The sequence below is a fragment of the Phyllostomus hastatus genome, unplaced genomic scaffold (assembly GCF_019186645.2).
Source record: "Phyllostomus hastatus isolate PE091 unplaced genomic scaffold, TTU_PhHast_1.1 phas_contig_196, whole genome shotgun sequence".
Taxonomy (NCBI): Eukaryota; Metazoa; Chordata; class Mammalia; order Chiroptera; family Phyllostomidae; genus Phyllostomus; species Phyllostomus hastatus.
The window spans coordinates 22,436,603-22,461,930 of NW_025333709.1; the positions used below are offsets into that span (position 1 = coordinate 22,436,603).

The 25,328-nt window shown below is 45.4% G+C and overlaps 1 protein-coding gene across 4 annotated transcripts in view; it reads left to right on the forward strand.

Moving 5' to 3' along the window:
• Positions 1 to 3,390: 3,390 nt before the first annotated feature.
• Positions 3,391 to 25,328, forward strand: part of CUNH4orf19 (chromosome unknown C4orf19 homolog) — a 78,905-nt gene continuing 56,967 nt past the window's right edge. For all 4 annotated transcript variants that reach the window (XM_045834450.1, XM_045834448.1, XM_045834449.1 and 1 more), the window contains exon 1: positions 3,391 to 3,519. The gene's annotated coding sequence lies outside the window, so the exon portion shown is untranslated. The remainder of the gene's footprint in view (positions 3,520 to 25,328) is intronic.

Consider the following 25,328-nt stretch of genomic DNA (forward strand, 5'->3'; position numbering starts at 1 on the left):
CAAGGGGTCATGCCTCTCATGAATTCCCTACAGGTGAGAGACTAGGCGAGCCTTTCCCATGTATACTTGTTCTTCTTATCACCTCTCAGATGTTAGAATCACACACACACACACACACACTGTTTTTAAAAAAACAAGGCAGCAATGGAGGGCTTAAATGATGATAACTAGGAAATTACCAGGTGAAACCTTGTATCTAGTTTCATGAAACAACTATTCTCAGAGAAACTTAAGATGTTGCATTATCCGTCAGGCTTATTGCCTCCGTCTTCGCGTGGCTGAGGCTGACCGCTGTTTAACATCGACCCCTCCTGAAAAGGGCTCCCCTACCCACACCAGGGAATTCCTTCTTGGATACTAATCTAAATCCTTTACATGGAAGTTTAGACCCTCTTCTCTTTTTCAGTTCTCAGAGAAAATATAGGAGTTGACCGTTAATATCTGCATTAAAGCACTTCCCAGACATGGAATTGGTTGTTTAACTCGACGTCTTCTGTCCTAGGGTCAAAGACAGAGCAAAGACTGCGTGCTTGCCACGTACAAAGCACTACACTATGCCCTAGGGCGATTTGAAAACTAGCCACACACAACTCCTGCCCTCCAGAATCTGACAGTCTAAAGAAAACACAACTAAATCAGATGTGAGACAGATGGTGATACAAAGTTGTTAATAAGAGTGAAAGCCAAGTGCAGAGTATGCACCACAGAGGAGCAATGAACTGTGGGAATTGGAAAGAGTGGCCCAGAGGAGGTGACAAAGAGCTGAGGCCTGAAAGAGACGTGGGACAGCCATCAGCAGGTCCGAAAGACATCTCAGGTGGCGGAACCGGTGGGAGCAAAAACAGAGTCGGAGTATGTTCTGGATGAGTTCGAATGCTGTGTCGGGATTTTAGACTTTATTTGGTAGTGAACGGGCAATCATGAAAAATGTTTTGAGGAGGACAATGGCCTGGTTGGAACGGCGTTTTTGGATGACTCAGGCAGTGCTGTGTCAGGTGGATCAGAGATGGGCGAGAGCTGTAAAGAGACTATTGCAATGACCTGAGCGAGGAAGGAGAAGAATTGGATCTTAGGACAGCAGCAGGGAGAATGCTACGGGAAGGGACAGTGCAAGAGCTATTTTAGGGTTTAACTGGCAGAAGTGAGTGATGGAGAGAGAAAACAAATTCCAGTTTCAGTTGAAACTGGGTGGATAGCAGAGTGGCAAATATAAAAATGAACAGTTTAGGAGATGGAAGTTGAAGAAATAATAAAATAAAGTTGGACCTAGGGAGTCAAAGGTTAAGCCATCTATGTAGGCAATTGGAAATACACTGTTCATACACTGAAGAAATCAATGAGCTAAAGGCAGAGAAGCCACCCTGTCCGGGGGTTCAGCCCATGGTCTGGGTGCCTATGATCCCCAGTACAGACAGGCACATAGGAGAGGCGACCAGGCGATCTTTCTCTCTCATATTGGTGTTTCTCTTTCTCCCTCCCTCTCTCTCTAAAAGCAATGGAAAAAAAATGTCCTTGGGTGAGGAAAATAAATAAATAATTATAAAAAAATCAATTGAACCATTTATCTCTTTCTTAAAAATCTAAAATGCCGCCTCATGTGGTGCTTTTTTTGTTACAATGTAAGCCAACAGTATGCATTTAAAGTTTTTGTCTGTTTTTTAGAACTATATTGACAAATTTAAAACTATATTAACAGATCTACTCACATGAGCTTTCCTTCTTCCACGACTCATCATCATTTGGAAACAATCAATATGCCAACAAACACACACACACTAAAAACTAAGTGAATTACGCTGGTTTCACTTCCACATGCCTCAAGAAACCACAGGTTTTTCTTCCGTGTTTTGCACAAGGACCCCTCGATCTCCATTCGGCACTCCGTGTGATCTGCAGGAAGTCCAGGTCCCATTCTGCGTAGACTCATCAGAGGGTTCAGTTTCAGTGTATCAGCATCACATTATGTAACCCTGGTAATGTGAAGTTACCGAAACACCATCATCTCTGCCCTCATAGAATCCCAGCCTTTACTACGTGAAGGTAACTTAACCAGCCGCTCGACCATACTAAGAGCAGTGATTCAAAAACTGAACTGTGCATTGCCTTCCCTATCCCCCGCTATTTTGGAATCAGTGTGTCTGGGGTGAGGCCCAAGAATTTGTGTTTTTACTAAATTCCCCAAGATGGTGCTCATTCTGCTGGTCCGGGAACCACAATTTAAAACGTAAGATAAATACCAAAGTCTTTATGGTTGGAATAACCTAACTCATAAACATGCCAATATCCTGTGGACATTTCTAAAACATCGACTAGAAGTTAGACATGAGATCCTTTATTGTAGCCCAGGATTTTACCAGAAAATAATGTAAAAGAGAGTATAACTTCATAAATCTATCACTTTAAAGCCTGTAGTTACTACGCGACTGGGAAGATTCAGAAAGTGAGTTTTATTCCATAAAGGAAAATGTCATGTAAATGGCGCGGGAGTCACTTAAGTGGACACATTAAAAACTAAGGGCAGTATGTCCATCTTTAAATGGTATTCTGCGCGGTTTCTTCTCCAGCATCCTGTTTACCCCCGGATGAGCTGGACGCGGGGAGAGAAGAAGGTAAGCTAGGTGGCGCCGTTGCTTCATACGTTTTCCGTCTCACCGAACGTTTACTCGGGAGCGCAGGTGAAGACTGTCCCATACCTAAGCAGTACTTTGGGTGCGTAGATTACGTGTACTAGCGTGGAGCTCAGTAGGTTGGACGACGAGTTGCAGCTGAGGCTCCCACCCCAGGAAAAGAGTGGAGAGGTGGGACAGAGACGCATTTCACTGAACTCGCACTGTGGTCTAGAGGGTGCAGGCGTGCGTGCGCAGCCTCCCCGGGAATCATGGCAGCGTCTTCGGGGCTTCTCAGACCATCTGTGTCACAAAGGCGTGCGACAGTGCACCCACGGGGTCTAAGCGGCTAGTGCCATAACTGCGGAGGAAACAGAAACACTCGGGGGTGAGGGGTACAAATCTACTTGCAAGGGGTGCATTTATTTATTTCCCCGCTAGCGTCCAGAATCATGGGACAGCAGACAGGAAAAGTTTCCCAACACGGGGAAAAGTCCGGCCTGGGTGTGAATGCCAGAGGCCGAGCTCTTGGGGTGTTTTGTTGTTGTTGTTTGTTTGCTTGCTTGTTGCTCCAGTGCGTCTGGAAGGCCAGCCCCTGCTGCCGGGGGTCGGAAGTCGGGTTCCAGGGGCTCGGGCGCGGGCCCGGGGTGCAGCCAGGGGACCTCCAGGACAACCCCGCGCGGTGCGCGGGGCGCGCAGGTAAAGGGTTACACGTGCTGGGGAGGCTCGCCTAGGGCCGGGCCACGTGATGCGCCGGCCCAATGACCGCACCGGAGCGGCAGCTGCGAGCGCCGCGGGCTCTGGGCAGCGCGGAGCCGCTAGTGTTTCCCGGCGCGGCCGCCCGAGGCCCGCCGAGCATGGGCGCCGCGACCCCGACTCCGCCGCCACCGCCGCCGCCTCCACCGGGCCCCAGGTAGGACCGTCTCCCGGCCTGCGCGTGGGTCCCGCCGCGGGGAGGGCAAAGTCTTGACCGCTGCGAAACTCGGCTTGGTGGCATTATTTCCCCGACTTCTTTCGCGAGTTATTTTTATTTCTTTCTTTCTTTTTGCCGTGGGGTGAGGCAAAAAAGTGGGATGAGGCGATGGTCAACTTGATTACTCCGCACAAGTCATACCATTCATACCAGTCACGAAAAGAGGCAAAATCCAGGATACGGGACGGGAGGGGGGCGGCTTTTGCAAATTCCCCAAAGATCTAAACAGTTTGTAAAGCTTGGTATCTAATTGGCATATGAAACACTTTGTTTTTAAATCCTTAATTAATGAACTTACAACAATGCCCGAGAACTTGAATTGGAAAAAGTGTAAGAGATTTTCCCTTATTTCTAAGTCCCCCCTCCCACATTTAAAACGGAAATAGAATGTGACCGCGGTTTCTTTGAAACGTCCTTGGGTCCCAGGGTTTGTCCCCTTAGGGTGGTGGCGCCTGGGTGGCAGCGGGCAAGTGTGGAGGGGACAGGGTGTAGTGCCGGGTGGGAGCAGGTGTTGAAAGAGGGTGGTAGGTGCAAAGGGTTAAATGGTCACAAACTGTTTGCTGAATATTTAATAATGAGGCAAGTTCCTCCTGGTGGGTTACTTGAGTCTCCTTGACCTTGGCTGCCCTGATGAGGTGAGAGTTTCACAAACTACCCCTGAAGAATTTTTCCAGTGATGTAAGACAGAAATCAGTGTTTTGGTTTCTTTTCTCCAGTACTGTAATTAAATTTAAAAACAATAAAGACTACCTTTGGTAACTTAGCACATTGTATTTTGCATTGCAGTATAGATGTTTGCCCAGTGAATGGAGAAGAGATCAGTGGTGCTCCATGTGGGGGTTCAAAATCATTAAGGACGGGTATTTTCTACCCGTCACTACGAAGAGGGAGTTACTGGTGACGCGTCTCACCGGGACTTGCGGATGTCCTGGGTGGTTGTAACCGGGCCATTGAAAGGAGCAGCAGCTGGGGAAAGACGAGCAACAGTGGACAGTTGAGTGAGAAAGAAATGGACATCGGTGGCTGCTTTTAAAGACAATGGGATGTATACTTGCCACTTATTCCCCCATTTAACCCTTCAGCTATCACTGTTTTGAGGAGGAGACAGAGGTTAAACCCTTTCAAGGCTAAACAGCAGCAGTGCCCGTAGAACACCGTAGCGGTCACCAGGCAGCTCAGGGACATGGTGACGTGAGGCGCTGGACGTGGGGTTCCGGGGCTCCTTGCGTTGATCTAAAGTGCGAAGAGTCTGTTATAGGGAGCTGCCTTGACCTCAGAGGAGGAATGGAATAGGCACTGATAAAGGGAGGCAGGGTTCACCTTACTTATTTAGTTGTTTAGTTACTTTTGTCAGTCCATTCTGATCCTGCCCTTCCTCAGCAGCTCTGAGGTAAGCGCCTGTCTCGTGGCGCCTGCCCCAGGCCCTGGTCCTCCCCAGTGGCTGAAGATTTAGGTGGGTAATGACATGGAAACATAAATGTGAGCAATCTTGGCTATGTGCTAGGAGTTTTGGCATATCTAGAAATGAAAACAAAAACGTGTATACCAATGTAATATGTTCATGAGCCTAAAAAATGCAAGGATTCCCCTGACTTCTTACCTGGTGCCCCTGTGAGCCCAGAATCACCGCCTGGCTCAGCTCTGGCCAGAATCCAGTCCCAGCCCATGGGCAGAGCAGGCACTGCCCTCTGGCTCTGGGAACTGCCCTGCCCTGGGTGCCCAAGAGCCCATTGACTGTGCTTCTTGGAATGGACTCCAGCTTCCGAATAACTGAAGACTAGCCTCCCTGTCACTGGCTTTCCTCCACCGGGAATGTTTCAAACTCCCCAAGTTTAACAATTTTTCCAATCACCCTGAATCTTGGACTCTTTGGGGGATTCTTGGTTAAATAGTACCTGTCACGCCTTATTTTCCTTCCCTGTTTGGTCTTTAGATGGATTATCTGGTTGCAGATAAAACTTCTAGATATTGGGAAAAGAGGCGTTGATAAGGGAGGGCAGACTCAGCCTTCAGCCCTCCGCAGGTGGGTGAGTCACCCAGCCGCAGCTTTCTTTTCTGTCTGCTTACCAGGTGGATGCTGTTGAGAAAAATGAAACGAAATCTTTTATCTCTTTGTACCCTGAGCATGTCCCACGGAGTTTGGAATCCTCAGAAGGAATGTGTGTCATCAAAACAACCCTATCGTAAAACATGCCTGTAACACACCCATCAGAGGAACATGTGCCCCGAAGCAGATACTTCAAAGAGCTTGAAATACTGACTCAGAGTCATCGAGCATCTTAGAAAAGACACTCTCGAGTTGCATAAGACAAAAAGAATATCGTGTCGCAAATTTCAGCCCTAGCACGGAAGGTTCAGAGGACAGGTGGCTCTCTAGAATTAAATGGAGCCCCGATCTGGCCCTGGAGACCGCTCGTGCGTGGACCCAGAGACTGCAGCCCCACGGTGAGGTGCTGGGGAGGGACACAGTCCCCACCTTCATCTGGCGGACAGTCTTCAGAGAAGCCCCGGGGACTTGGAGCAGAGCAGACTTGTATTTTAGAAAGTCCCAGGCTGCGGTGAGAAGGATTAAGGGGGGCAGATACCAGCAAAGCTGCTCCTGTAAAAACCCACATGAGAGGAGAGAGAGAAGTGAATTGATTCAAAAAAATAATTAGGAAAGGTATTGAGGATAGGAACTCAGAGAAAATGTTAGGTGGCTCAAGTCTCTGAAGTCACGATAATTTACATATCATTTCTGAATACGTTTGTTCCCAGTAGATAACCATAAACCACGTTTTATTGCAGTGCTCTGCTTACTGACTGAAATCTCTGTGGGGCCCCACATACTGTGTTTCCATCACAGAAAAAAGTTTTGGGGGCAAAAATGAGCCAAATATATTTCACATTTTGAACAACCTAGTGCTTCTTTATATAGACTTAAATGTATACACCTGAAGGCAAAGTTAAGATAATGTGTCACCCCCGTATTTTATACTTGTTCTCTGATTTAGCTTCTCGTAATAAAAATACCCGAGTTTTGATTGTGTAACAGTAGGGAAAGTGGGCAGTAGAACAGCCTCTTCTTTTCAGTTGGTCACAACATGGCCTGCTGTCTGTCATGGAGAAGACTGTGTTGTTATTATTACTGCGGGAGCATAGTGCCACAGTGGTGACTCCCAGTGGTGACACAAGTGGTGTGAGAAAGTCACTGAATGCCTATCAGAGAAGAAAGGTCTCCTTGGTTATTGACTCATGGCCGTATGTATAGCTTTTTAATATAACAGGTATTTGGACATATTTGTAATTCACTTGTTCGTTCGTCCCAGAGTTGAATCTCTACACACACGGGTTTTGAAAGGTCCTTTAATTTTGGTGTTAAATCTCCCACCCATTTGGTGACTGAGGACCTGTCTTGGGTTACTGATGTGTGGTAGAGGCAGATTTGATGCGTACTGGATGGTCGCAGAACAGTATCCTTCTTACTTGGTGAGCAGACTACACACCCTCAGTGCTCCAGAGCATTTACTGCAGCCTGGACGGGAGTGAAAGAAGCCTGCCTGCCCTGCACACGGTGCAGAGCTGCATACTTAGATCCTCACCAGGACTTCCGTGGCCTTGCATATTCATCTCTTGATCCCCAGTGAGCTTGGCTGTCTGAGTTCCTGGTCCTCGGCAAGGAAGCCCACCTTGCAGGTTCAGTGTACGGCTAGTATGATGCAGTGTGAAATGCAGCCATAACCAGCTGCCGAATGGAGAGGGCAATGCAGGGACCTAAGTCCGCAAGAAAAGAAAACTGGGTTCAGGACTATGTGTGAGCAAGGAAACGAGTATTGCATTTTGGGAAAATGCACCTTCAAACGTTTTTAGAGCTAGAAAAAGAAAAATGAGGCTCAAAAAGCTTAAACGATATGTCCATGGTATTGAAGCTGCCCATTGGAAAATCCACTGGAACCAGGACCTCAGAAATCCCAATGCCCAGTTCAGTTATCTTCCTACACTATCCAAAAAGTACAAATTTCAGTGGTATGGAAAATTCTTTTTCTGTTAAGTGCCTTTTTCTTAAAATAGTATAGGCATGGTTTATGGAGAAATAGTTTACATATAGACTATCATTTACCTAACAAACTACTCTAAACCCTAAGAGCTTAAAGCAACCACCATTTATTTAGTTTATGACTCTGTGGATCAGCAGTTTGGGGCTGGTCTTTCCCAGGCTTCCTTGTGTCCCCAAGGTCACCAGGGTGGCTCTGCCTCTGCGTATTGGCTGACTGCAGGCTGAGTTAGCTGGGCAGAGGGGCCTCCTGCCCCCCAACATTGGGGAGCCCTAGTGTAGGTGTAAGAGCGGCCGTGGAAGCAGGGAGCACTGGGGCCTAGGCTGACACGGACACAAGTTGCTTCTCTACCGATCTATTTCAAGAGCAAGTGGAAAGAATTGTGAAGATTCAGAAGGGGTGGAGAGTTGTGGCCATTTTTGCAATCTACCACCCCTTGCCAGAGCACTTTACCTAACTTACCTAACTTAAGTCTCACCTCAACTCCAGAAGTGCAGGCAGAATTCCTGTGTTACAGGTGAAGAAACTGAAACCCAAGCACGGCAGTCGGACGGAGGGGATGCAGCGGGTGAGGGGCGGAACCCACGGGGTGCGCACCTGGGAACTGGTCGCAGGTGCAGTCTTGACTCCACCTCAGATCCGTTGGATCAGAACCGGCATTTGAGCAGGATCCCAGGTTACTCCTAAGCACAGTGGAGTCTGAGGAGCAGGCACTGTAGGGAGCAGGGGGATGGGAGTAAGAGGGGCCAGTGGAAGAACACTGCAGGCAGGGAGAACAGCCAGAGCACAGGCCCTGAGGCTGGACTCTGCAGTCTGCAGTCAGGGGAAGGAATTCCCAGACCAGACAGAGCCTCTGCAAGGGCAAGTTCGTTCCTGGTGTAGAAGGAAGTCTGCTTTTTCCTAGAAAGGCTAATCAGAAGGCCCCGAGGAGGCCCTGGAAGGGAGAAGCATGAGGCCGTACTGTCATCTGGGCATGCTGTGAGGACAGCTCAGACGGAGGCAGAGATGGTGAGAAGTAAGGGAGCAATGGTCCGATCTGCGAGGCATTTCAAAGCTCACCCCACCGGACTGGCTGCCAAATTGGATTCTAAGGAAAGTAAGAGAGGAAGCGAAGATGGTTCTGGACTGCCAAGTTCTGCATTGTTTCCCAGCCTTCAGCTTGGCTTAGAACCTTTGCCTGTGTTTCTTCACCACTGAAAAAGAAGGTTCATTTTGGTGATGATGGTGGTTTTTCCAAGAGGCAGTTCAAATACTGAAGTTCCAAATCTGCATCTCAGGTAAATTTCCCAAGTATAAGTGAGAATTTTGGGGCAGGCAATTAGTTATCATGAAACGGTTCTTTATGTAGTTATTCTGTCCATTAGACCTCCCAACTGCCCCACAGACATCTATCTATACAGGTGGGGTTGTTGTGCCCCTTCCACAGGGAAGGACACTGAGATTTAGCGATGTCACTCAGTCGGGATTCGAACCCAGGTCTACTGACCCCAAGCCCAGTCTTCTGTCTATGCGCTGAAACACTATAGGTTTTATATTTGGTCTTTGGGGGAATTTTTGATCTGATCAATTTTGGGTCTTATTTTGTTTTCCATATACACTGTACCAAACTTAGAAAGGTGCTTGAAAATGTATAGGGATGATTTTGAAGTACCTATTTTATAGAAGCTTGAAAATGCCTCAGGAAAAAAAAATGTTTCTTTCCTCACCTGGCTTTCTTCTGTCCTTTTTCCATATATGGATCCCGATGGCAACTAATTAAACTTTATATTTCGAATGATGTGAGCTCTTTTGAAGCTTTTCATTTGATTCTTTGCATGATAAAAAGATTTTGATTTTTTCCAAAGACATTTCTAGGCCTGTTCTTAAACTGAGGCAAAAAAAAAAAAATGTCCATAGATTACAGCATCATGACCCCCTAGGGGTCAAAACACCTGGTTGTGAGGATAAGAAGACTGAGACCTGGAGAGAAGGGGTTCAAGGGTACCCCACAAGTTGGAAACAAAACTAGAGTAGGACCTCTTGTTTCTAAACCTGAGCCCTACACCCAAGCCCAAAGTACTTCAGGGAAATTCCCCTCCCTGTTTCCCAGCCTCTGTCCACCCTGTGAGGAGTTGGGAACGTCTAGACAACCTGGGATTGGACCCTGGTCTGCTAGCTACCTAGTATGTAACCAAATGCATTTACTACTGCAGTCATTGCCGAAGAGAATCATAAAACAGAATTCATTGGCGAGACAGTGAAGATGTAGTTTACAAAGTACGATTTATCTGCATTCCCTTTTAAACTTGACCTGGCAGGTTTTATGATTCTCGCTGGGATTTGGTTTTGGTGAGGAAAGCCAAGTGTTCTAGGAGTGGAGGGAACGAAAGCTTCAGAAATACACCGCAGCCCAGGCAGAGGCCCAGTGTCAGAAGACCACGGCTGGAGGCCTGACCCCCGCCCCCCAGGGCCCACCATAAAATGAGTCTGTCTCTGTTATAGTCTCTATTAAAGATGCAACGCTTTCTGGCGCCAAAGCACAGGGCTAACTAACTTGTGGTGCTGGGAAGGTGAGCCAGCCCCCAAAGGAAGGCAGAGTAGTCACAGCCCACTGGTATGGAGAAAGCTAGAGGCTTGTTTTTTAATTTAATACCCTGTCCAAATTCAAAGATTTAATGGGACAAAGGAGTGTGACTTTTACGTAAGAATAATAATAATAAAGCTAAAGTGGGTTTTCGATTTCTGCTGAAGTAGGTTCTGCTGAATAATTGATATTATTTAGCAGAAATTGCAACCCTTGAGAGACAGTTGTCCTGCAAGAGTTAATTAGACAAACAAGAAGCAAAACAAGCGAACAAATAAAAACTCAAGAATTCGCCACCCTAGCACTTTGCAGGGCCCCTAATGGCAGGTGCGACTGGGTGCGGCCCACGTACGCACACGCCCAGAAGTCAGAAATCACCAGGATCATCCTCCCAAACACAGATGACAGCATCATATGCGTGTTTGGTCCCATTAAATCCCTTTACTCCCTGTGTTTGCTGTGCTCACCACCTGCGTGGTTTCTGAGAGCCCTTTGAAAAGAAACCTGGGGCAGGGGTAGTGTCTTTGACCCTCCCTGAGCCACAGGGGCCACTGCACTTCTGCAGGGCATCTGAGAGGAACGAAAAGGTGAGCCTCTCTCCCAGAGGAGACTGAATGAGAGCCAGGCCCTCCTCGGGTGTGAATCCCGACTCTGCCGATGGTTGTGGGGCCTCGGGAGGAATTTTCCGTAATCCCCCTGGGTTTCCGCTTCCTTCTCTATAAAACTAGGAAGCTGCCTAACTGCTTCCCCTGGAGTGTGCCTGCACTTAGCAAATGTTTACCAAATCGGGTTCTTGGCCTCTATGGCCTTTGGTTTTCTCGAATGTGAAATGAGAGGTTTGGACCACAGGGAGTTGTAAAGGCTCCCTGCACCTCCAGCAGGTAGAGAACTCAGGGGTGAAATGTAGTGTTTGCACCAGCAGCAGGTGGGAGGGCGCCCATGACTCAGTCTGGGGGAAACAAAGCAGGAGCCGTCCGGGAGAGCAGAACTTCCTGGCCTGCCCGAGTGATCATGCTGTGAGTCCAGGTGAAAAGAAACTCTAACATATGGAGAAATGGGAGGTGAGGAAGGTGAAGTTCTCCTGGCCCTCATTTCTATGAAGGACTTTCAAAATAAGTAAGGTGGCATTTATCACATTTAAAAGAAAGGACCCTTGCCTTGCCTGTGGTCTTATATATAGTCTTCATCCGCCGCCTTTTAAGCTTGGTTGGATTTAAATATCTATACATCAGAAAGAGTTTTCACGGTGGAGGGCCCACGCCACTGAGTGAACTTTGTGACATAAAAAGCTTCCTCCCTTCCCCCACGTTGCCTTATAGGCTGAAATCTAAATGGTCTCCTGTGGAACACACAGAGCTGTGCAGCTGGTGAGGGTACAAAGGTGAGCAAAGTGGACCTGGACACCGTCCTGTAGGTGTTGAGACATGAATCACACAGACATGTCACTGCATTCCCGCATGGACAGCAGGGAGGGGTCCCGGGCACTGTGCTGCATGGCCCAGGAGCTGTCACGTGTCTGGGAAGCAGGGAGGGTTCCCCTGAGGACAGATGAGAGGGATCTAACTGGGTGGAAGGGGTCGAGGGCTGTGGGAATACGGGCAGTTTGCTCACACTCCTGAGGTGGCCACGTTCCTGGAGGGAGACAGAGACGGAGACAGATGGTGATGGTGATGGTAGGCAGAAGTGAGATCGAGCAGGCCTTCCTCGGACACGTGCAATAATCTGACCTCAACCTGTCTGGCCCTTCTTCTTTATGTTGGGTTTTTGAGGGGTGGATGTGGAAACCTTGGGGATTTAGACAGGGGTGAGGGTAAAGGTCTCCTTCCTCACAGCCCTGCACTTGGTCCAGAAGCAAATCTCAGGCTCCATTCAACACATTAATTAGTAAGCAGGAATCAAAAAATCACACATGCTGTTCTATAAGCTTAATGGAGTCCCTTTTTCTGTTCTTTTAGTTTCTGCAATTATATATGGGGTTGGCCAAAAAGTTTGCTTGTTTTTTTCCAATATGATGGCTCTAGTAGTTGTCTTTAATTTCATTTGAAACAATTTTGTTAGATTGTATTGTGACAGCTATCATATCAGTGTGCATTTTTTAAAAACTTATCAAAATTGGTGAGTTTTGTGTAGCCATTTTAATATTGAAAATGGAAGAAAATATGCAATGTTTTCAGCATATTATTTCAAGAAAGGTAAAGATACAACTGAAATGCAAAAAAAGATTTGTGTAGTCTATGGAGAAGATGCTGTGACCGATTGAACATATCAAAAGTGCTTTGCAAAGTTTTGTGCTGGAGATTTCTCACTGCACGGTGCTCCACAGTCCAGTAGACCAGCTGAAGTTGGTAGCAATCAAATAGAGACATTAATCGAGAACAATCAATGTTATACCACGTGGGAGATAGTCGACATACTCAAAACAGCCAAATCAATAAAGTTATTGGTAAAGATGAAAAAATGTCTCTTTTACTTTACAGAAAAAACTAAACAGACTTTTTGGCCAACCCAGTATCTCACGGATAGTTCTGCAGAGGTGGTATGACACGCTCTGGAGGCAGGGCTGAGCTAATCTAAGCATTTCCGTAGAGAAGCCTTGGAGCTAACCGCTGGACAAGGCATTTTTAGCAACGAGCATTGGGAACTGTTGTGACCGCAGGTAACTGGACTCTGGCTTCTACAGGATGATACAAGGGTGGGAATGCCTCCAGGGGTGTCTGACCTTTTGGCATGCCTGGGCCACACTGGAGGAAGAAGAATTGTCTTGGGCCACACATTAAATACACACACACTAACGGAAACTGATGAGCCAAAAAACAGTCTTAAGTAAATTTACGATTTTGTGTTGGGCCGCATTCATAGCCATCCTGGGCCGCGTGCCGCCCTCAAAGGGGTTGGACACCCCTGCCCACCACCTCTAGACAATCCACACATCTTACACAAAACTGACTCTGCCAAGGAAAAATAACTTCTTTTTTCCTTTTTACGGAATTTATTTAGTGACACTGGTTAGCAAAATTATACAGGCTTCAGGTGCACAGTTCTCCAGTGCATCATCTGTACACTGTATTGTGTGTTCAGCATCCCAAGTCAAGTCTCTCCATCACCATTTATCTTTGCAAAACCCTTCTCCACCTACTTCCACTGCCTCCCCCCGCCCCCCCAAAAATAACCTCTAACATCCATTTGCTAATTAACAAAGTCCTCCGTGCTGGTTTGAGATAAAAGAAGCTAACACAACTGCGGAGACCACCTCTGGACTGCATGCAGCCCTTAGATAAGAACCTGCTTACCAGTCATCTCTGAAGTGCCCGTGCTTGATCTGGGCAGCTCCTTTAATTGACAATCTACAGTGCAGATTAAAATCACACTCATAAAACTCAGACCATCTATCCTGACGTATTTCAGAGTGAATGACAGATAATACAACCATTATAAGGCAATGGTCCTTATCTTAAGAACAGGGAGAAGCTATTGAAGGTTTTAATCTGGAAAGTGGTAAGATTTTCATCTCTGGCTGCAGTCTGAGCAACCAAAAGCCAGACCTGGGGGAGAGAGAGCCAAGTCAGGAGTTGTCGCGTGGATGGTGCTGAGTCCCACCTGAATAAAGGGGAGGTAACTGGGGAGAAGTAGACAGGTTCCTGAGAAGTAGATGGGTTCCTGCATTTGGCCTCAGTGAATTTTTTTTTTGAAGACTCAACACGTTTGCCCATTTCATGATGGGTGATATCTGAGCACACCTGCCCACACTGTGTTGAGTGTTCAGCAGTCTTTGACCAAAAATGGCCAGATCCTTGTGCCCCAACCTCCCTATTCACCCAGTCATGCCCAGAGCGACTTTTTTTTTGGGGGGGATTCCCTGGAAGAAAAAAGTCCTCAAAGGGAAACGTTTTGCTAATGTGGAAGAGGGGAAACAAACAAACAAACAAACAAAAAAAAAAGCACTGAAAGACATCAAAATCAATGAGTTCAAAAACTTTTGGCAGTGGGAAAAAGTCTTGACAGGTGTATTACATCAAATGGAGAGTACTTTGAAGTGACCAAAGTTTAAACATGTAAGAATGAATACACAATTTTTTAATATAAATAAATTCCAAGAGGTTTTGGGGCCCCCTTCATAACTTAGCAATAATAATGATTATAATTAGCACTTACAAGTAAAATATCTGGAAGAAAAAACTTCCAACAGTGATTAGCTATGAGGCAGAGGTTACCAGGGACATTCTCCATGTACATTAGACATGTCTGTACTCTGGGTTTAGTTTGCAACAGAGAAATTTGACTTGGCAGGAAGTACGCAGACCGCCCTATTTCTATCATGAAAACTGCTGACCATCCGGTCCCACGGTGATTTCTCCCTCCTCCGAACACACAGACCACATTCATTCTGGAGTGTTAGATCCAAAAAGGGATCAGTTGGCTCAGCATCTCCATTTCCCATCTGAGGAAACTGAGGCCCAGGGAGGTTAATGGCTTGGCCAAAGTCACATGACTCTGAATTAACAGCAAGGCCAGGGTGAGAATCCAGGGACATGCTGACTCTTAGCCTAGCATCCTTTCTACTATACGCTAAATCTTCTCTAGCACTCACCACCGTACCTATGAATAACTTGGCTTTCATTGGACTGCGAAGCGAATAAATCTGTCTCCTTCTATAAAGTCGTGCTCAGACTGAGACAGGCAGGGTCCGGTATCGAGGTTAACCTACTGTAAAATGGTCATTAAAGCAGTCAACAGGCCTTCCTTAGACTTCAGGTCCAAGACGCAGAACTGAAATTCAGGGAGCAGAAAGACTCCCACACGTGAGTGGCACTCGCACAGCCTCCTTCCCCAGCCCCTCACGCAGAAACGCACACATCACGCACAGTAAGGATGAGCCGGGGGCACTGGGCTGTGCTGCCTAATGGGTTATGCTGGGGAAACGGACTTTGGCTGTAAGGGAGGGTCAGCGAGTACCCTTCCACTGCAGCAATATGTTGGTATCCTAAACTTTCTGAAGCAAATGGCATGCTATTCAAGGATTCTTTTAATTAGTTGATAATCTCAGCGACTCCCCCCGCCCCCACTGTCTTCAGAACTCTCACTTGTAGGACTCAACAAAGGCCCTTTTCACTGAATACATTTCAGGAACTGTTTCTTATCTCACAGGATCACAGCCACCCCTGGCCTGATTGTGGGCCCTGAGCAGTGTCTCAGATTGTCCACCCTCATGTGGCGGTGGCCGCCCCCGAACTGGACTCTTCTGGACCAGGACTCACTGGCAGAAACAGGGGTAGAGAACTATTCTTGTCCTGAGACCAGGAGTGCCAGGGAGTTACATGCCCCAATCTGTTACGGGCCCTTTGGCTTCCCTGCCTTTGGAGCCTGGTCCTTTTCTCCTCCTCCCCTGAAGCTAATCAGAACACCATTGTCTATGCCGAACTACACTTGACATCTGCTGTTCATCACCTAAATGGGCCGCTGTCTTTCAGAAACTATTCTGCTCCCATTTTGCAAATGTGGTGACCTTTTTCCAGCATTTTATTAATTTATCTCAGCACAGCATTTTCCATATCTTAAACTTTTCCATTTTTTAAAATTACCATGTTTTATTTTTTAGGCTTACACACACACACACACATTTATATAAAGTTTAGTTTTACACCCTTTCACACCAGTTTCTCCTATTGCTATTGTGTGTGTTCACAATGCTTTAAGTATTTACATTACCCATTATATATTTTATCTTAAAATTTGGAAAAAACAAAAGTAATTAAGTATTACAACTGCGATATGCCTTTAAATTATATTCAGAAACCTAGTACTATGCTGTGATAAAAAAATAAATTTAAAATGCTAATAATTATTTCCCCCCGGGTCAGCAATATGTCTGCCTTTAGAAAGCTCACATTATACTTTTCCCAAATGCAGAAGTTTAGCCTCTTGAATACCAGCCTCACGCAGAGGCTGAGAGTATACGGTAAGCGGGGAGGAAGGGGGAATGTGTGCCCTTCCATGAGGGAGTAACCAGGGGCCTTCGTTACAGATGGGACAGGAAGGAATGTGAGCGAACCACAGCTCAACAGATCTTAGAGTCAGAAATTCCTAGAAACAGGAGTGGTGAGCCCTGGAGGAGTTATTAGAGAATTGGTACGATACCCTTCCAGCCCAGTCCTGGACCGTGCATGTGCCGTCCAAAATGCCTGGAAAAGGTTACGTTTCTCGTTGTGCTTTTCCTCCGTGGCCAGGCTGAGCAATAACCTGCCTGACTGATAGTGATCTTGGTATGAGCTGTAGCTACCAAACTTTCTATTAAAATGCAAAACATGTTAGATGGACAACAGGATAGACTGAAATTAGTCTGCCCTGAAAACTCAAGGATTAATGTTCCCCGAAACTTGCCCAAATGAATATTAACAAAGCGTTCTTATGCTAACACTGTGACATTTGGGGAGCTACAGTTTGTATGTCTAAACAGTGGGACACTTGGGTTGGTAATGGGGATTATGGTAGCCTCTATTGGAAGTTAAAATTTCCAGGAAAGTATTAGAATGTAAGGGTGTGTAGGTATAATTAAGGGCTAGACAAGGTGGGTTCGGTGATGTCTCTTAATATCTGTAATTAACAAACATCTGAACACCTTCTATGCAGTTTTCTTTTTTTGCTTCATAACGTAAAAATATATAAGGAAAAAATTAATTCCATCACAATCAGAATGTTTTCCTGCTAGAACTTCTCACTTGGGACTGATTGAAGAATATTTATTTCTGATGAAAGTATAGAGGGAAACCAAAGCAGAAAAGGATACTGTGTCTTTAAATTTGGAGATATTTTGTAATTGTCCTTGAAGTTTCTATTTTCATATGTTTGCTTTGGGTGGGACATGGAAAAATATTTGCCTACTGTATGCTACTAATCTTAATTCACATGTTCATGAATTTCCTTTCCTGAGAAAGGTGGTAAGCAGTTCCTTGGGGATGTCTTTCTAAATGTTTCCACATGCATGAATTTTGCACTAAAAATTGGTAAACTTTTTTAGTATCTGAGAGTCAGATGTAAGAGATGTCTCTGAGGTATTCAAAAGTATGAAGCTTCAGGATTTAAACATTGGGTTTTCTAGTTATGTGATCCCTAAAGCTACCCTAGTCATATGATCAGTTTTTTCACTATAAATCAGTTTTTCAAACAGTACTGATGAAGTCTAATATTTATTCTAAATAACATTGCTTGGAAAATCTTAATTTTGCTTGTTTAAATAGGTTTTTTTTAATCTTTCAGTAATATCTTTAATCTTTCAATAACGGCTTGGAGGCAAAGTATTTTTTTTCCTTAGGGAAATTAAAATTTCAATAGCGCAGAAATTCGTACTCACTCAACAAATGCGTATTAAGCATTTTCCATATATATGCCCGACCTATAGAATCAGTGTAAGTCACCTTTCTGGAACCCCCACAGTGGACATTTTTCACAAATGCAAAACTTGAATTTGCGAATAAAATGCCTGACTACTGTTCTCCCACACCATGTGCTTGCTATATACATCCATATATACCTGTATGGAGGTAGCTGTTGAGCTGTGTGCTGACCTGTATACGGGCGTAAACAAAAGAAGTCCTTGTCCACATGTGGCTTATAGTATCTACTGGGAAAAGGAACACTTAATAATCACATAAATACAAACAGAATTTCCAATTGTGGTGCCATAAAAGAAAGATAAAGGGTGCACAGCAGCCCTTATGGGGTCTGACTTAGATGAGAAGGGAAAAGAGGTCAGGGAAGAATTTTCAAGGAAAAGAGTGGATGAATGAGGGAAACTCAGCCAGCTGGAGGGGGGTGGGGTGTGTGTGTGTGTGTGTGTGTGTGTGTGTGTGTGTGTGTGTGTGAGAGAGAGAGAGAGAGAGGGAGAGGGAGAGGGGGAGGGGGGGAGAGAGAGAGAGAGAGAGAGATTGATTAAGGGGGTGGGAAGTGTGGTCCAGGAGACCCGGTTTCTACTTTAAGAGGTGCCAGCGACTGCTCTTGAGCATGTCCTCACCCCACCTCACTTTCTTAAACTGAGTTGAGTAGAAACCTCTAGGATCTCTTCTCTGATCTGTGATTCTTATGAACTGCTACCCCACTGGGAAGCTGTGGTGGCTTCTTCTGGGCCATTTCTGAAGCTGTGATCCTCCCAGCCCAGGTTTCGTCTGCGTGCCGAGTCCCTGCCAGACTGGCGCACCCCCACCCCCGCCCCCTCACCCCACCTCCCCGGGGCCAGCCAGATTCAGGCAGTTCTAGGCTGTTACCTCAACTTCCTGCTCCGTCTGCATCCACATAGTTTATCTACCTCCCTATCAGTCCCTTCCTCATTCCCTCCATTCTCCGAGGGTAAGGTGTTCCGTTTCCTCTTCAAGGTCAACCTTGTCACCGGGGATCCTTAGCTGTCAGCCCCAGTCCTCCGCACAAGGCTGCAAGGGTGCGTCCTGCCTCTGTCCTGACTCGCCCACCCTCAGCACTCCTCCCTCCCCCGAAAACAGAGTCAGCTCTCCTCGGTGAACACACTCATCGTTGTTGTTTTGTTCTGTTGTGTTTTCTTAAAAAATAAAATACAGAACAAATATTTCCTCATTTGAGCCTCCTTCTTCTGCTTTATGGCTCTCTGCCTCTCCCTGTCTCTCTCTCTCTGTGTCTCTCCCCTTCCCTCCCCCTCTCTCTCCCTACCACTGTTTTCCTTATTAAAATATTAAGTTGAGAAGTTATGGTCGTATCTGCCTTTAGTTGAAATTACCAGTTTTTCACTCCCTGTTCACCCCTAACATGTAGCCATTTGTTTTCCACTCACCTCATAACATGAAAATTTCAGCGATGAAATGTGGATCCTAAATTTAAATGTATGACCATTAAAGCTAATAGTCCTATTTCATCCTTTTATCTTACAAACTTCCCTGCTGCTTATCAAACTACCGACATTGTCAAAGCCTTCCTTTTTGAAACCCCTCCTTTGACTCCTAGGGAGCTACCACACTTCCCACTCCAGTCCCTACTCCTGCGCCACCTGCCACCTCTGTCGGAGGGAGCTGGGGAAGCCCAGCCCAGGCGCCGCAGGTCCGATGAGTCGTGACTCTGTCATCAAGGAAGGTGAACAAAGAATTCAGAGTAGAATGAAAAGGTGACTGGATCCCTTGTTTCGGGTCAGCTGGCAAGGCAGCCTGTGCGGGAGGTGAAGAGTCGAAAAGGACTGGAGGGTTAGGTAACTGGTCATTTGAATTTGGGGATGGAGTGGAGAGGACCTCCTTTGCCCTTTGCCCTCCGAAGCCCTTTGTCAGATTTGGATTCCATGTTAAAGCAAGTTCCTTGCAAGACAGTGTTTTAACCCTGGTCGGTTTAGAATGAAGTATAAATATGATGCACTACATAAAATTCAAAGTATTTAAAATTTCAGATAAGTCTGTGTAAATGTCTGTATTTAATACTTAAAATGTATACAATATTCACCTTTTTTCATTTTATAATATTCATAGTTTCTAAGATAATTTATTAATATGATTTAGCCTTGTGGTTCTACTTTAAAATATATCACTTGGTGATTGATTTAGACTTTGGATCATTAAGTTGAAACTTTTGAGGTAATTTTGGATTAAAATGTTTAAGAGAATTGAAGCTTCACCTTATTTATGAGTTTAATTTATTAGTTTTACAAAATGACTTACGTACTGGGGGAGGATTTGTTTATTATTCAGAAAACTGAAGTACTTAAAATGTCTTTTACTTTAATCAAGTTGAAAATCACTCTTAAAAAGGTTGACAACAGTTACAGAATTTTAAATAGAATACAAGATTTGTAGTTGATCCCAACTCAAGAGAAAACTACATTTTTGGATTGTAGTTTATTTAGTAAGTTAAATAGTAGCCCCAAACCTAAATAGTCATACATTCTATTTTGGGGGGCCCTGAGGGATACCCCAAAACCCCTGTCACCAGCTTCTGCTCTCAAGCATCAGTACCTCTGGGCTCCCACTTCACCCTCAGCCCTTCCCACTCCTCCTGCTTCTGGCCCCCGCCCCAGTCTGGCAGGGTCGCAGTGTGTGCATTCCCTGCTCCCAGCTCCGAGCTCCCGGCTCCCGTGCACTCCTCCAGCCCTGCTCTCCTGACAAAGCCACAGGGCCCTTGAAAACAGCTCCCTGCGGAACAGATCCACTCGCATCTGCCAGGACCCCTCTCAACCCATCTGGAACTGGATTCATCCCTGCCCCGCCCCACCCCCACCAATTTCCTCTCCCTCTTGTCGCTGTTTCAGCTATGGACAGCACCTAGGTGTCCTTGCCCCCACGGGCCGGGACTGTGGTATGGGCAGCTTTGACTCCTGGGTGCCCACTCCCTGACAACACACAGCAGGCACTGAGAACCCCATCAGTGAATGCGGAGGCCACATACGATATGGGATGACACGAAGACAGGTTTTTGGATGAGCAGAGGGCGAAGGCCCCAGATCACGTGTTGGTATTTGTTAACATCTCTTTGTCCAAAGAGCAAGAAGAACTGCCCTTTACTGAGCACCTACTATCTGCCCAGCATTCAAAGTGATTTATACACGCTCTTTAGCTTAAAGGAGTGGGGTCAGAGAGGGTAAGCCAGTGGTTCAAAGCGACAGAGCCTGTGAGTGACAAAGCTGGGACTCGGTCAAGTGGTGTGAATCCAGAGCCCACCCCCTTGGCCAGCAGACTGCCTCTTCAGTGTTACCCACGGCCCCAGAGCAGCTGCTTTCACGTGAGACCCCACCTCCTCTGACCGCCTTTCACGCAGCGGCCTCGCGGATGGGACAGTGAAGACAGAGAGAGACTTAGAAACTCGGAAATCAGTCTGTCAGCACTTAGTAGATTTCCTTCCACCTCCTTATGAAAGAACTCACTTCACCTTTTTGTTTAAATTTTTTTTTATTTTAATCATTGTTCAAGCACAGTTTTCTCCCTTTTACTCCCATTCCAGCCCACCCACCCACCCAACCCTCCCCACCACCTTTCCCCTAGTTTTTGTCCCTGTGTCCTTTACATTTGTTCCTGTAAACCCTACCCATTCTCCCCTGAAATTCCCTCTTCTCTCCACTCTGGTCACTTCACCTTTTTACACAGGTCAAAATACCAAGGCTTAATGATTTCAGAGACCAGTACTGTGTCTGGTTAAAGATGCATCAGCAGTCAGTTCTCCCAGCCCTCCTGCTTGGCTTACTGCCGGCTGAGGGAGAATATTCTCGGTCTCCCCATGTACTACCAGACCAAGAAGGCTGCATGTCAGTCGCACTAGGCACAGAACGTTGGGTTTAAAGGAAACGCAGTCACAACAGCGCCTTTTAAGAAATAAAATTGAGAAATCATCCTCCTCACATTTCCTCATTCCCGCTACTTTATACAGTTCATAGAAACAATGTGTCTATTTTCTGCTGAGCACTTGAACCCTAGCACAAAATTACCATATTTTCCGTGTATAGTGCACACCCACATTTTTGCCCCAAATTTTCAAGAAAAAAAATCTTCTGTTTTAATTTTTTATTTCAATGTTGTATTTATTTATATTTAGAAACAAAACCAGTTATTTTATTCCAGGGAATTATTTTGCATATGGCTATCATTATTGCTTTCTAGAATGATACTTGAACACATAAGCATAAATAAAAGAATTAAAAACATTTATATAGATACGGAATTAGTACTACCCATGTACAATGCACATCCTTATTTTCCCCTAAAAAATTTGGGCAAAAAAGTGTGCATTAAACATGGCAAAATACGGTCATAAGAGTGGGAAAACTGGAACTGCTACCTTCTCCACCCCCAACCGACCCCGGGCCCCACCTCCTCACCCGGCTGGGGGGTGAGCCCTTGAAACAGAGCTGCCGAGTGCAAGCCAGATTGTACTAGCTAGATTGTAAAGATTGGGACAGCCAGATCCTTTTCTCAAAATAAGCTTTTTTAAAATAATCAGCATTCGAGTCTACTTTTCTTTTTTTTAAAGATTTTACTTATTTATTTTTAGAGAGGGAAGGGAGGGAGATAGAGAGAGAGGGAGAGAAACATCAATGTGCGGTTGCTGGGGGCCATGGCCTGCAACCCAGACATGTACCCTGACTGGGAATCGAACCTGCAACGCTTTGGTTCGCAGCCCACACTCAATCCACTGAGCTACGCCAGCCAGAGCCGAGTCTATTTTTCTCATTCCCAAATGAACTCTATCCCACCCCAACACAGAATGCTGTTTTTGTTAGGATTCTTGGAAGTGGAGAACGTTAGTATAGTTTCTCTGCAGGAAATGATACATAAAAATATAACAAACACCTTTGAGTGGGGAGCACACGATGCAATATATAGATAATGCATTACAGAATCGTACACTTGAAATGTATATAATGTCACCAACCAATGCCGTGTCAATAAATCTAATTAAAAAATAGAAGTGCCCTAATAATGGAAGTATCCTAGAAACATATTTTAACCACCTTTAGCAATGTTTATGAATAATTTACAAGATCGGCGTCCTCGAGCTCTCCTAGTTAATGGAGTCACGTATACGAGTTTGGAAATTGGGAAGAACCTACATGGGACACAATAGTTACCTATGCCGTGCCACAGAATAGCTCTCTAGAAAGGGGTTGCAGTGAATGGGACCTTTTTACAAACAGGGTTTAATTTCCAGAATTGCTCATGATTGTGGCCAAAATTCAAAATAATTTTTATTGCAAAATAACGTTTCCTCAACTACAAGGAGTAAAAGAAAGGCACCATATTATACATCAGAGAGAATAATCACAAAACCAAAATAACCTATCTGACCACATTCAAAGAATGTAGTAATTCAAGAGAAACTGGCCTCATTCTTTCAAGTGCACAGGCCAAAAGGCACATGTTTCAATGCTACTCATCACCATATGCCCCGGACAGCTAATGTTCTCATCTTCCAGGTGGGGTGATAGATACAGTAATTCACCCCCAGGGATGCGGGACTGCTCAGCCTCGAGCATTCCTTTAAATTGCTCTGCAGCTGCAGAAATCACCTCTCAGTTCCTTCATCTCTTAACTGACACCAACATAATCCAAAAGCCAAGTCCTGCAACGTCTTATTCATCATTACTAGATGCTTTCATTGTGTAAATTTCAGCTACTTCATGACCCACATTGATCCTGATGAGTTTATGTATGCACAGAGTAGCCATTCAAATCCCAGCTCTAGGGCTTCCTAGCCTGGGTGAGCTTTGATTGCTTTGTAAAACTGGGATAATAACGTTCTGACACATACATGGGATTGCTGTTGGCCTAGAAGCTAGGTGTCAACCCAATGCATGCATACGAAGAAATTTGGTAAGTGAACTTGTCGGATTTCTGTAAGCAGAGAATTCTTAAAGGCATGCCTCTGTGTGCAGCCACCCTGAGAGTGGCTGTGATGGAAAAGATGGGCGATGACAAGGGGAGACAAGGACATGGATGAGTGGAACCCCCCGTCCGCGGCTGGTAGGAGTGTAGCAGGGTGCATCCGCTCTGGGAAGTAGTGTGGGTGTTTCTGCAAAGGCTAAATAAACATACAATTGCTATATTACTCAGCATTTCGGCTCCTAGAAAAGTTCTGCTCCAAGAAAAAATGAAAACGTATGTTTACACAAAACCTTGTACACAAATGTTCATAGCATTATTCATAGTAGCCAGAGATTGAAAAGAATTCAGATGTCCACTGACTGGTGAATAGGCAAATAAAATGTGAAACATCCATACATATTATATGGCCGTAGAAAGGGATGATACATGCTACAACATGGGTGAACCTTGAAAATATCACGCTAAGTGAAAGCAGCCAGGTAGAAAAGGCCGCATATTATATGATTCCATTTACACGAAAGGTCCAGAACAGGCAAACGCAGAGAGGAAAAGTAGGTTGGTGATGGTTTAGGGCTGAGGATGATGAGGGATGGGGAACTTGTGGCTAAAGGGTACAGTGTTTTGTGGAGGGGATGATGAAAATGTTCTGAAATTGATTGTGGTGGTGGTGGCACAACTCTGTGAATGTATGAAACACCATTGACTTGTACACATTAAGTGGCTGAATGGTAGGGCATGTGAATTATATCTCGATAAAACTGTTACAAAATAATAAAGTAGCAGACTTCTAAGAAACTTCGGTAACCTTCCACACTTTCAAGTTTTTAGAGAAGAGGTCAGTAAACTGCAGACATCTGTTAATTACCCGTCACAGATGTGCCCCCAAATTCCCGGGCTTTGACTTGCCAGTAGCTTTCAAGTATCTTCCCTGCCCACAGCTGCAGTTTTCCCGTGCACAAAAGCAAAAAAGTTTCAGCTCCAATCTTTGTTTAATAGTTTCATTGTGTTTTACACAAGTAATCCTGTGACCCTGAGAGCAATGTCCCTTCCTGACTCCTTTCCAGGTGGGAAAATCTGAGCTAGAACTGAGGTTTTAAAGAACCAAGCTCTCACTCCAAGTGCATATGTGAACTGCACTTTAACAGAAACGCCTCTTAAATGACCCCTGAGACCTGAAGATCTGTCTTTGTAAAGGCCTAATGTGGGTTGGGTAGCGCCCAAGGTGGTCACAGCCCATGTGAAATGAAAAACCCACTCCCACTAACTTTGCATATTAGTAACCTCGCCCACCCTACCCCACCATTTACATTATGTTTTTCTTCCTGTAATTTTCACATTTGTATCAAGTTGTGATCTGATTCATGATTTACCTCTTCCGATGCCTCTGAGCTTAGATGCAGAACCTGGAAGTAATGAGTTATAAAGGAGGCGCTGCCCAGATCCACAGGCCGAGTTCCCAGGTCACTGGGAACCGCATTCTCCCCGGGGCAGGTCTTAGTGTGGGGCTGACTTAATACTTCAGTTGAATATAATAGCCTATTCTTTGTGAGGGGGAAAAATGGATTAATTATTTGGCTTCAGTCCACCAAGCTAAGGCTGACCCGTAAAGGAACACACATGTCCCCTAGCTTTTGACTGTCCTTCTAGTAAAGAACTAACATAATTATAAATATTGCTTTGAAAAGAATCATACTGCTTATACCATTTGGTTTGTTTGCAATGCTTACTTGTAATTGATCTCATAAAATTATTTTCCCAAATGGGACTCCTAGTACCAGGAGAAGGGTTGGTAGCAAGCTGTGCTACTTTGAACGGGGAATCCTTTTCCATGAAGAAGCG